At 41.0% G+C, this 13,823-nt stretch overlaps 1 protein-coding gene across 4 annotated transcripts in view; it reads right to left on the reverse strand.

Annotated features, from left to right (window-relative positions):
* Window positions 1–13,206, reverse strand: part of LOC125455953 (exportin-1-like) — a 77,068-nt gene extending 63,862 nt beyond the window's left edge. For 2 of the 4 annotated variants that reach the window (XM_048538549.2, XM_048538550.2), the window contains exon 1: window positions 12,665–13,162. The gene's annotated coding sequence lies outside the window, so the exon portion shown is untranslated. The other 2 variants (XM_059649022.1, XM_048538552.2) reach the window with 2 other exon arrangements.
* Between the last annotated feature and the right edge of the window lie 617 nt (window positions 13,207–13,823).

Raw genomic sequence — 13,823 nt, forward strand, 5'->3', positions numbered from 1 at the left:
CTACTACAGAGGTGAGGAAGAATTTCTTCTCATGTGGTTATTAATATTTTGAATTTTCTTGCTCAGAGCGCAGGAGACTGTGTCACTAAATATACTTAAGGCTGTTTAGAATTTCATCAATTAGACCCTGCAGAGGTTTTGAATAGGATGGAAGGTACTAGTGGTACTGAGAGATGCAACAGACTGGAAAGTGGACTTCAGGCCACAAGCGAAGGCATGAGTATATACGAACAACATTGGATTCAAGGGATTAAATGGCCTAGTCTTGCTATTTCTGATGATCTCATAATTATATGGAAACTTTGTACTGCTCAGGAACCACTAAGGCAGATGACCAAAGTCAAATAATGACGTTTACTAGGAAGGAAAAGACAGGTAGAGAGGTTGAACAGTTTAAAAAGGATGTTCTAGAGCTTAATGCCTCACTATCTTTAAGGTACAGCCACCCGTCATTAAGAAGCTAGATTTAGAGGAGTGCAAATATGCTTTTTTGAAAAGGGGCAGACAGAGATAGTTGGGAAGGGCAAGGGCACGGATGGAAGGGCCAAGGCAGGAATGGAGTCAGTAATGTTACAGGAGGAGGAAATAATTAAGACAGAGATGGCTGGATTGTGGTTGGCAGTCAGTGGATGAAACATGCAACCAAGTTTAGTTCAGTTTTGAAATTAATAGGCAGGAAAGAGAGTCCATCAAGGGACTGCAGACGTGGGCCTCTGAGTACTCAATTTTAAAGTGGGCATTTCTGCTTATCCAGCAAGACAATGCGCGGGGGGGGGATGCTGTCGACATAAATATTGACCAAGGCACTCTGCCACTCTTCTTTGAATACTGTCACACAAGCTTTTACTTCTGTTTAAGTGTATAGGTGGAGCTTTGCTTCAGGACACTTTACCTGCACTATTTGCAACCAAAGTAGATGATTTAAAAGGCATGAACAGTGAGATAATTGCCATTAAAAAACACAGCTGCATGGTGACAAGAATTGGGAACTGAATACACATGGATGTTTGATGCTGAGGAACAGCAGATAAGAATGGAAGAAGCCGGAGTTGTGCTGAAAATACTCCATGGGATCAGTTCATTAGTAAGAGACAGAATCACGGAATGGAAGAACAGAGTCTGGAATGTAAATGGAGCTCAAACAGCAAGATACAGCAGACATTGGCTGGAGATACTTATAGGCCACCAAATGGTCGTGGTAGAATATGGCACTGTATAAATCAGGAGACGAGAGAAACATGTAGCACGAGCAACACACAATCTGCATGTAGACTGGGTAATCCAACTGAACACAAATGCTGTGAAAGACATGACCAGAGGAGCGGAGGGATAATTTTCAACTACAACATGTTGAGGAACCAGCCATAGGCGAGAATTTAGATGTAGTATTATGTAATGAGAAAAGGGTAATTAATAATCTTAGTAAAAGAACGATTAGGGAAAAATGACCACAATACAATAGAATTTTACATTATGTTTGAAACTGAGGAATTTTAAACTGAAGAACATTAAATTTGAACAAGGGAAATGAGGAAAGCTTGAGGGACAAATGGCTGAGCCAAACTGGCAAAGTACATTTAAATGTATAACGGTACTTAGGCAAATGGACAGCATTTAAATAGCTGTTAGTAGCTTACAGGCACTATACATTTCTCCAAGGTATAAAAAAAAATGAAAGGCCAGTCGACCATGGCTGACAAAACAAGTTAGGGACTGTGAAAAATTAAAAACAAAAAAGGTCTGTAGTGACCAGAAATAGCAATAAATTGGAGGATTGGGAGTTTTAGGAAAACAGCAAAGCAGTGCTAAAGTAAAAAAGAAAGAATACAAATAAAATGTCGAAAAAATTAAAAGCAGAGGTTTCAACAGATATGCAAAAAGGAAGCATTTTGCTAAGATAATATGTGGGTACATTACAGCCGGGAGAATTTAACAGGAAATAGAGAAATGACAGAAAAGCTAAAAGATTTAATGAATGAAGTGGTGAAGCAAGGTTATAACGGAGAAATTAATAAGGCTGAAAATTGATCAGTCCCAAGACCTGATAGTGTACATCCTGAATGTGTTGAAGGTGGCAAGATAGATAATCAATGCATTGGTGATCATCTTCCAGAATGATTTTTTTTCCAGATTGCAAGGTCGTAAATATCATCCCACTATTTAAGAAAGGAGTGAAAGAGAAAACAGGGAGCTACAGATCAATGTTCCCATTAAGCTGTGCAGTCGATCAGCACAGCACAGCACAGCACACCTGTTACAGCACTGACTTCACGTTCCAGAAGTCGCACGTGTCCTGGAAGCCGATGCAGCTGGCAAGAAAATCAGAGGAAATGCTGCTCCAGCCTGCTCATCTTTGAATCAGTAAAAGGTCAAATGCTAGAATCTAGACAGAAAACCTAGTACATGAACACTGGGGCAAAAGTTATTTGATCAGGCTTAGCATGGATCTGTGAATGGACGAGTGTTTTTGAACAAACACTGGAATTTTGAGGATACCACTAACAATTGACAAGTGGACTTTATGGAAGTAGAGACATTTGGATTTTCAGAAGGCTTTTGATAAGATCCTCCACAGGAACTTGGTTAGCAAAACTAAAGCACATGGGATAGCTGGTAATGTAATGACATGGATTAAGGATTGGCAAGTAGTCAGAAAACAGTGTTGGGAGAAATGGATAATTCTCATGTATTGAAAACAGCAAATGCTGGAGATCAGTGGGTCAGGCAGCATCGATGGAGAAAGGGAGATCTAACATGGAGTCTAGATGACTCGAGTTGGATGCTGCCTGCCCTGCTGTGACCTCCAGCATTTGTTGTTTTCAGTACAGATTCCAGCATCTGCAGTAATTTTCTCCAACATTCTCATGTCAGCAGATTAACGAGTAGGGTGCTGCAAGGATCAATACTTGGCCCCCAACAGTTCACAATTTCGATGAGTTTGATGTTGGCACCAAAATGTAACATTTCCAAATTAGCAGAGACTACAAAGCAAAGCTGGAATGTACACTGCCAGGAAGACGTAAAGTGGTTCAGAAGGATTTGGCAGGCTTAGTGAGTGGGCAAGAACATGGCAAATGAAATATATTATGGGAAAATGAGGTCAAGGGACAGACGCACAGACTATTTAAATGGTGCAAGTTTGGAAAGTGATGTGCAAAAGAAACTCAGGTCAACATGAAGGTGTTTAAAGCCACTAGGAAGGCTGGTGGAATGTTAGCCTTTATTGCAAGAGGATTGGAGTTTTGAAGTAATGAGGTCTTGCTTCAATTGTACAGGAGCTAAGTTAGATTACAACTAGAGTACTGTGTGCAAAGTTGGTCTCCTTACATGAAGTGGGCATAGGTTGGGCTGCAATGGTAGTGGTCCTAACCCTGGACAGGAGACCCAGTATCAAGTCCCACCTGTCACCAGAAGTGGGCAATAATATAAATTGTTAGTCACAAGCAAGATCCCAGAGGACTGGAGAACAGCCAACATTGTTCCTTTGTTTAGCAGGGCAATAGGGATAATCTGGGAAATTATAGGCTAGGGAGACTCATTCAGTGGCAGGGAAATCAATGGAGATGATTATTAGCAATCAACAGCATGGCTTTGTGCAAGAAAGATAGTGTCTCACAAAGGTGATTGAGTTTTGAGGAAGTGACAAAGATGATTGATGAGGGCAGGGCAGTAGATATCTATGTGGACTTTAGCAAGGTCCCTCATGGCAGGCTGATACAAAAGGTGAAGTCATATGGTATCTCTGGTGAGCTGGTAAGATGGATACTTAACTAGCTTAGCCATAGCAGAGCAGTGACGTTTTTCATACCTGAGATTTGTTACCAGGGGTGTCATGCAGGGATCATTGCTGGGATGCCTATTGTGTGTAATATATAGGATGTGAAGGAGAATGTAGGTACAAGTAGTTCTGCTATAATGCACGTTTTATCAATGCAAATTGGCTGTAACATGATTGACGAATTGCGCACGCTGTCTGGATAACTAACTTTCTGCTATGCTGGTATAGCGATTTTCTATAGCAATTTCCCTTTAAATGTGATTTTCAGTGGCAATTTTCTATAGCACACGGTCACACAAGAATGTAACTAGTTATTGGAGAACTACCTCTAGTCTGACTCGTAGCTTGGCAAATAGCAAAGTCTGTGGATAGTGAGGACTGCCAGAAGATACAGCAGGATATAGATAGGCTGGAGATTTGGGCAGATGGCATTTAATTCAGACAAATGTGAGGTGATGCATTTTGGAAGATTAATACAGGAGGGAAGTATACAGTAAATGCCAGGACCCCGAGTAGCATCAACACACCGAGGGATCTACGTATACAGATGCACAGCTACCTGAAAACAGCAAAATCAATGGGTAAGGTGGCCAAGAGGGTGAACGGTATGCTTACCTTCAATGATTGGGGCGGAGAGTATAAAAATTGATGACAGGACCCAACAAGTCAACTCTGATTGTTCTTCAGAGATGCTACCAGACCTGCTGACCTTTACCAGCAACTTCTGTTTTTGTTCCTGATTTACAACATCCTTGCAGTTTCTATAAAAATTGAAAAGTCACGTTGCAGCTGTATAAAATGTTAATTAGGCTGTATTTGGAACATTATGTACAGTTCTGGTCATCATACTACCAGAAGGACGTGGAGATTTTGAAGAGGGTACAAAAGCAGTTCACCAGGATGTTGTCTGGTTTGAAGGATATTAGCTACGAGGACAGAATGGACAAACTTGGCTCGTTTTCACTTCAAATGTCACAGGAAGAGGGGTGACCTGATAGCAGTTCACAAAATTATAAAAGAAATGGAAAGAATAGATGGTGAGAGTATTTTTTTCCCCCTGGATAGAAAGGTCAATCAATCACGAGTCCCATAGATTTAACATAAAAAGGAGGTAAGTTTGAAGAAGATGAGACGGACCAATGGAGGTGGTGATGGAAGTGGATATAATAGTAACATTTAAAACGAGTTTTGACATTTATGAATAGGTAGGGAATGGAGAGATGTGGACCACGCAGAGGCAAAGGGTTTTTAGTTTAGAATGACACAGCCTTGGTGGGCTGAAAGGCATGCTCCCGTGCCTTACTGTTCTTACCTCAGGAAAGACATTACAGTAACCGAGGGAGTTCAGCAAAGGTTCACCAGACATGTTTCTGGGACGGCAAGACTGTCTTATGAAGAAAGATTGGGTAAACTAGGCCTGCATTCTCAAATTTTAATGCATGGTGATCTCATTAAAGCCAACAAAATACTTGAAGGGATAGGCAGGTAAAACACTCCACCTGGTCAGTGAGTCTAGAATCAGACAGCTGAATTTAAAAAGACAGCAGCTCCAAAAGAGCAGCCTAGCTTTTTCAAAGAAACCGACAGCACAGGAACAGGCCCTGCGGCCCTCCAACCTGTGCCGATCAAGATCCTCTGTCTAACCTGTCATCTATTTTCTAACAGTCTGTGTCCATTTGCTCCCTGCCCATCCATGTACCTGTCCAAATATATCTTAAAAGACGCTAACGTGTCTGCATCTACCACCTCCACTGGCAACGCGTTCCAGGCGCCCACCACCCTCTGTGTAAAGAACTTTACACACATATCTCCCTTAAACTTTCCTCCTCTCAATTTGAACTCATGACCCCTCGTAATTGAGTCTCCCACTCTGGGAAAAAGCTTTTTGCTATCCACCCAGTCTATACCCCTCATGATTCCAAAATAATAAATTTATTACAACATGTACTTATCATACAAAAGTAGAGCACACTGCAGAATTTTGGTCCTTGGAGTAAGTACTGTCTGGTTTAAAAAAAGATGAGGAGGGGTTTCTTTTCAGATGACAGTGAACCTGTGGAATTCATCATCACAGAGGGGTCAAGACCGGGTGTTGAAGTAAATTCCAGGCCCAGATAGTCAGACTTGTAGGAAATTGCTGCAAATTGGATGTCAAGGATCAGATCAGTCATGATCTCATTGAATGTCAGTGCAGACTAAACAGCCTACTTCTGCTCCTACACCTTATGTGCTTCCATTTTCCTCCAGCTTCAAATACAGCTCAATGATGCTTCTTACAGTGGCAACTTTCATTTACATGGCTGCACAGGATCAAAGGGCCTAACTCATTTTAATTGGTTCAATTTGTGCTACAATAGAATTGGCATTGCAGGATTGTTCGAACAATTAGAAATACCTTGCATAATTTAGAGAGGATCTTGATTATTCACTAAGTACTTATTTTTCAGGTTTCTTTGCTACAGTGTAGATCAGGCTGTCAATCTAAACAGTAACAATGTTCACCAGTGGCAATTTTCTTCAGTCTAACCTACTGAGCTCTTTACCAAACTTCCAACAAAAACGTTTTCATCAGATTTCAGTAATTTTTTTTCTTTATTGATGGAATGAGGGCATCACTGGCTATACCAGCATTTATTGCCCATCCCTAATTACACCCACAGGGCAGTTATGAGTCAACCACATTGCTGTGGGTCTGGAGTCACATGTAGGCCAGATGAGGTAAGGATGGCAGTTTCCTTCCCTAAAGGATATTAGTGAAGCACATGGGTTTTTCCAACAATAGGCAATGGATTCACAGTCATCATCAGATTCTTAATTCCAGATATCTGTTGAATTCAAATTCCGCCATCTGTCATGGCAGAATTTGAACCCAGGTCTCCAGAACATTTCCAGTGTCTCTAGATTATCGATCCAATGGTAATACCACAAGGCCATTCTCATCCATTTGAATTATGAAATAAAAAAAGGCAGTGTACTTAGAGATTCTGTCCTCTGAAATCTGAATTTTATCTAGAGGAAGTAATTTTGAGCTGTGAAAAAACAGGGCAAAGAAATAGTACATTGCGAGCCATTTTTGGAGCAACTTATGGTTGTAAATATTAAAACGTATTGGATCAGGTTTTCTGCTTACTGCTCATTATCATTGAATCACAATGCAGAAATAGGCCAGTCAGCCGATCGCATCTGCTCTCATCCTCTAAACAGTTTCCCGTTCAGACCCACCCTAACAACACATGGTGTTTTTACCACAGCTAATCTGCCAAGCCTGCACATCCCCAGACACGATATCAATTCAGCATGGCCAATCCACCTAATCTGTACATTTTGGACGGTAGGAGGAAACCACAGCACCGGAGAAAACCCACACAGACGTGGGGAAAATGTGCAAACTACACATGGTCACCCAAAGCTGGAATCGAACTGGGTCCCTGGTTCTGACAGGCAATGGTGCTAACCACTGTGCCACCATACTGCTCAATGGACAAGACCACAGAAGTATTTAAACACCAGGGTTAAACATCATAATAATGATGCATTACGTGGATAAGGAGCCAACACAGGTCAAGAGCTGGGCAAGTGAGATAACCATACAAGCAGCAGGGTTTTGGATGAGCTGACATATTTGGAGGGTGAAAGACGGACAGCCAGCAGAGTGGTGAAACATTCAAATCTAGAGGCAACTGAGAGCTGGAACCAGTGAATGAAGCTGTCACAGCTCTGCAACACTCGAATCTGTTTTATGACAGGAACACATAATATCAGTTGATTTTGTTGGACTGTCATGATTTAGACAAGGCCCCTCCTATTTGGTGTCAGTCAATCCCACTTGTGAAATGAAAGAACCTGAAAATCTAGTCAGCACCTCTCTCTCTCAAGCTGATGCAGAAGAACTGCTCATTTACCTCATATTACTATATAACATGATGGTTGCTACCTTTGCCTACGTTCTACAGGTGCTCTGCCTTAATCATTATGGCTAATATTTTGACTCTTGGCATTCTTTTGTCCTCCACAGTGTTCGATTTCCTACTTTCAGAGACTGGGCAACGAGGCATGTCTCTCAAATCTATCAGAGCAGAACCAGCATCACACCTGACCTAATGGTGTTATTTTGAACTGCAACTGAGCTCCCAAAAATTAAATAAATAAAATTTCTGGGGTGTTGATGAATGCAAGATACTTCATAACATTCATAACTAATTTATTCTTCCCTTTAGCAATCTACTCTACTTCAGAATTAGTTACCTCCACCATAGCAATCGAGACAACACGAAAAATCAAATAAATACAGCTCCACAAGATGCAGTACAGAGAAGAATCAAATAGTGTCAATTTATTACGTTTCAGGTCCTCAGATAAGTACTAGTTACACGTGTACATATTTCAGCCCCTGTAAATGAGAATGGTATAATGGTTTTTATTTGAGCAAGAGTTTTAAACAACATGCCTGTCCTTTAATACCAATCCCACCACGGTCCATCATCTGTTGAATTCGTTCATCTGTTTTTGTTCCAACATAATTGTTACATGGTTGCATAATTTAAACATATTTACTTAGGCTGTAGGGAAGGTTTCAATTTCTTCACACTGCAGCTCACCTTTTGGACCTCCAGCGGGTTTATTGAATAAAATAGAGGGTGCAGAAAAGATTTACAGAGATATTACTGGGGCTGGAGGATTTGAGTTATAAGGAGTGGCAATCTTTCTTCTTCACTGGAGCATAGTAGGTTGAGGGGTGACCTTATGGAGATTTATAAAATTATAACAGGTATAGTTAAGGTGAATAGCCAGGGACTCTTCCTTAGGATAGTGTGGCTCAAAACTCAAAGGCATACCTTTTACGGTTACAAGAGAAAGGGGCCTGAGGGGCAACTTGTTCCACACATGGCATCGTTTGTATGTGGAATGATCTGCCAAAGGAAGTGTCAAAGATACAGATACAGTTACAATACTTTAAAAAACATCGAGACAAGTACATGAAGGTTTGAAGGGAAATGGGCAAAATGCAGGCATATGGGATGAGTTTAGTTTGGGAAACTTGATTAGCATGGACAAGTTGGACTAAAGGGTCTGTTTCTGTGCTGTATGACTCTAACTTGGCTCATTTTTGCTAAACCATTCAGACAATACCAACTTTAGATTGGAAGTCTACTCTGTGCAACTACTAACACAAAGTTCAAACATGCCCCTTCAACCAAGGCACCATGGGGTTACAAACTAACACAAAAGTAACCCAAGTCAGAGAGTGATACACAGGGACACTCATCAGGAGCATATGGAGACATAGAACGTAACAGCACAGTACAGGCCCTTCGGCCCTCAATGTTGTGCCGACTTGTCATACCGATCTCAAGCCCATCTAACCTACACTATTCCGTGTACGTCCATATGCTTATTCAATGACAACTTAAATGTACCTAAAGTTGGTGAATCTACTACCGTTGCAGGCAAAGCATTCCATTCCCTTACTATTCTGAGTAAAGAAACCACCTCTGACATCTGTCCTATATCTTTCACCCCTCAATTTAAAGCTATGCCCCGTCGTGCTCACCGTCACCATCCTAGGAAAAAGGCTCTCCCCATCCACCCTATCTAACCCTCTGATTATTTTATATGTTTCAATTAAGTCACCTCTCAACTTTCTTCTCTCTAACGAAAACAGCCTCAAGTCCCTCAGTCTTTCCTCGTAAGACCTTCCCTCCATACCAGGCAACATCCTAGTAAATCTCCTCTGCGCCCTTTCCAAAGCTTCCACATCCTTCTTATAATGCAGTGACCAGAACTGTATGCAATACTCCAAGTGCGGCTGCACCAGAGTTTTGTACAGCTTCACCATAACCTCTTGGTTCCAGAACTCAATCCCTCTATTAATAAAACCTAAAACACTGTATGCCTTCTTAACAGCCCTGTCAACCTGGGTGGCAACTTTCAAGGATCTGCGTACATGGACACCGAGATCTCTCTGCTCATCTACACTACTAAGAATCTTACTATTAGCCCTGTACTTTGCCTTCCGGTTACTCCTACCTAAGTACATCACCTCACACTTGTCTGCATTAAACTCCATTTGCCACCTCTCAGCCCAGCTCTGCAGCTTATCTATGTCTCTCTGTAACCTACAGCATCCTTCGTCATTATCCACAACTCCATCGGCTTAGTGTCGTCTGCAAATTTACTAACCCATCCTTCTACGCCCTCATCCAGGTCATTTATAAAAATGACAAACAGCAGTGGACCCAACACCGACCTTTGCGGTACACCACTAGTAACTGGTCTCCAAGATGACCATTTCCCATAAACTACCACCCTCTATCTTCTTTCAGCAAGCCAATTTCCGATCCAAACTGCTATATCTCCCACAATTCCATTCCTCCGCATTTTGTACAATAGCCTATTGTGGGGAACCTTATCGAACGCCTTGCTGAAATCCATATACACATCAACCGGTTTACTCTCATCTACCTGTTTGGTCACCTTCACAAACCTTATTGAATTCTTTGAGAGGCACGACCTTCCCTTCACAAAACCGTGCTGACTATCCCTAATCAATTTATTCTTTTCTAGATAATTATAAATCCTACCCCTTTTCACCTTTTCCAACACTTTACCAACAACTGAGGTAAGGCTCACTGGTCTGTAATTACCAGGGTTGTCTCTACTCCCCTTCTTGAACAGGGGAACCACATTTGCTATCCTCCAGTCATCTGGAACTATTCCTGTAGACAATGACGAGTTAAAGATCAATGCCAAAGGCTCGGCAATCTCCTCCCTGGCTTCCCAGAGGATCCGAGGATAAATCCCATCTGGCCAGGGGACTTATCTATATTCACCCTCTGTAGGATTTCTAATACCTCTTCCTTGTGAACCTCAATCCCACCTAGTCTAGTAGCCTGTATCTCAGTATTCTCCTCGACAACATTGTCACTTTCTAGAGTGAATACGGTTGAAAAATATTCACGTAGTGCTTCCCCTATCTCATCTGACTCCACACACAACTACCACTACTATCCTTGATTGGGCCTAATCTTACTCTTGTCATTCTTTTATTCCTTAAATACCTATAGAAAGCCTTAGGGTTTACCCTGATCCTATCTGCCAACAACTTCTTATGTCTCCTCCTGGGTCTTCTGAGCTCTCTCTTTAGGTCTTTCCTGGCTACCTCGTAGCCCTCAAGTGCCCTGAGCCTTCACATCTCATCCTAACATAAGCCTTCTTCTTCCTGTTGACCAGAGATTCCACCTCCTTCGTAAACCACGGCTCCCGCGCTCTACAGCTTCCTCCCTGCCTGACAGGTACATACTTATCAAGGACACACAGGAGCTTTTCCTTGAATAAGCTCCACATTTCTAATGTGCTCATCCTCTGCAGTTTCCTTCCCCATCCTATGCTCCCTAAATCTTGCCTAATCTCATCGTAATTGCCTTTCCCCCAGCTATAACTCTTGCCCAGTGGTATACACCTATCCCTTTCCATCACTAAAGTAAACATAACAGAACTGTGATCGCTATCACCAAAGTTATGGGGAAGGCAGGACAAGACGACAATATAAGAAATTGTCAGATTTATAGGATGCAGTCAAGACAAGACAAACAGGCTGTACTAAAGTTTAACCAACCTGGAGACAATCTCCAAGTTTTCATTTGTATTTTCATTGTTTTATGCATTTAATTTATACAAACAGAGCACTTTGGGCTGGAGGACCCCGGGGATCTTTAAAACAAAAATGGGTAGCTGAACTCGAGTAAAGTTATTCAATTACAGTGGGGGTGGGGTGCTTGCTCCAAACCACGCTACGAAAGAGACCGACAGCTGTTGAGCCAGCCATAACACACCATAGTCAAGTGCTATGAACAAAAACATCCAATAGTCAAGGGCCCGGAAGGCGGGAACTCAACTACTCCCTATATTGGTTTGTCTTTTCTGTAACGTTCAAACCGTGGTTTTCAAACAGTTTGAGTACCTCCGGGGAAATATCACCGAAACCGCGAAATCCATGTCCCACCCGACAGAAAAAAAAGGACATGAGAATCAAAGCAGCTCGAAAACAAAGATCAACTCAAAGACATAAACAAGGCTAAATAATAAAGTACTAAATTATCCCCACCCACTTCTCCCAAATTACTCATTTTTTAAAATTAGTAAATTAGGACATATTTAAATTAGAGCATATTTTAACCGATAAAGCCCATTTCCTTTTTTAGACGAACAGCACAATGACATACATTACACTGTACTCCATAAAAAAAATGAATGGCACAAATACTAATTAAATGCAAGTTTATGTAACCACTTAATTGTAGACCATTGCAACGGAACGTCAAAAAAACAGACAAAAAAATGCAAGATTTAACGCAATCTGAGTCTGCAAAGTTACATTTTGTAGTCTTTTGTTAAGAAAAGGTCCAGAAAAAAATACTTTGATAAAACAGCTTATACGAGAACCCAAAGATTAAAAGGTTGATGCATCAACCTCATACCATACTGGCAAGGTGTTCAAAGAAAATATAAAATGGTGTTTTAAAGCATTACTGATTCATAGGATGAATTCTACTCAGTTTCTTGCATAACATAAATGTATTTAAAATAAAATACAGGATTAGTAATACACAGGCGGGTCTCAAAGAAATCTTTTCCTTAAGAGGATTAAATTCTTACAACAGAATAAACAAAATATCTTGCAATTAAAGTGAATCAATACTGCAATTAATAAGCCCAAGCATGTGTTTAAGATTCGTGTTTTTGAGTGTATTTTACCTCCCTCCAAAAATAAACGATAGTGAAGACGAAAGACACTCCCCTAAACGTGTCGAATGCCAAAATACAGGCCAAGTCCTCCTTCAAAACCCCCACGTCCATTAGAAAAGCAGAGAGAATTGTTCCACTTACCTAATTATTAATAATCCCTCCTCGAGATTCTCCTGAGCTGAACTGAAATTTATCCTAGACGATGAAGATAATTTTTTTTAAAAGCTGCCCTCAAGTGTAGAGAGGCTCTTTGGTCTTCACTAAGAAGTGCTCCCTTAGCAACAGTTGTCCCAATAATGATAGAATAAAGACTATATATATATATATATATAGATAATTTCTTCTCTCGCGTCCCGCGTGCTTTTTTTCCCCTTCTCCTTTCACTCCCCTCTTCTCTTACAAAGCTGTAGTTGAAAATAAATTTATCTTCATGTGCACAAATTTAAAAGAGGATGGTTGGTTTCTCTTGCTTAATCTCCCACTGAATTTGAAAGCTTTGAAAAACGCAGCAGAATGATTTATAAATTTTTTCCCCAATATAAGAAGGTAAGCTATCAGCCAGAGTGAATGTGGGAACCTTTACGCTGCCGCTCGTCTTTCCCCTCACACAAAAAAATCTAACAACCGGTTGCAACCAGTTCTTACTGGGAGATTCCATCTTCATGTAGACATCCGGGAAAAGACGGAAACACACGAACAGTGGCCGAAACCTTCCCCAATTCAGTCCTTTCATTTTAAGGAATGAAATCCTACCTACTTTTTAACATTTATTATCCAACGTTTGAATGATTTATTTATTTTATTTATCTCTTTCCCCTACCACCAAATGTGATCTCAGTTATAATTTGAGATTTTTTCCACACCTTCGCAACTAAGTGAAAATACATGATTTGCACATTCTCTAATACAAATTTTTTTTAAAAATTAAATAAAGGGACTGTCCTCTTCGTCTATTTCCATAAGATGCACCTGGTCACCACTGATTCTGAGGTGACGGGAGTTAATTTGTTATTTTTCAGTCACAGGTTTTAGTTACATTTTTACCGCGCTCCTGGCGGAGACAATGTAGCAATCGCCGCCAAATTGCAAATTCCATAGATAAAGACTGCGTTTTTCCAGGTCATTCGTACTTTGGGGAAACTGTTTGGCCATATTTACTATACAGTACATGTATATATATCTGGACTGTTCCAGTCCCGTATCTGTTGTGCCACCCGCAGAATCTATATAAGGTAACCAACACCACGCACCCCCAATTCTCTTCGAGTCTTACTCAGGAATGGGAACTCACGTCACGAAT

The sequence above is a fragment of the Stegostoma tigrinum genome, chromosome 10, assembly GCF_030684315.1.
Source record: "Stegostoma tigrinum isolate sSteTig4 chromosome 10, sSteTig4.hap1, whole genome shotgun sequence".
Lineage (NCBI taxonomy): Eukaryota > Metazoa > Chordata > Chondrichthyes > Orectolobiformes > Stegostomatidae > Stegostoma > Stegostoma tigrinum.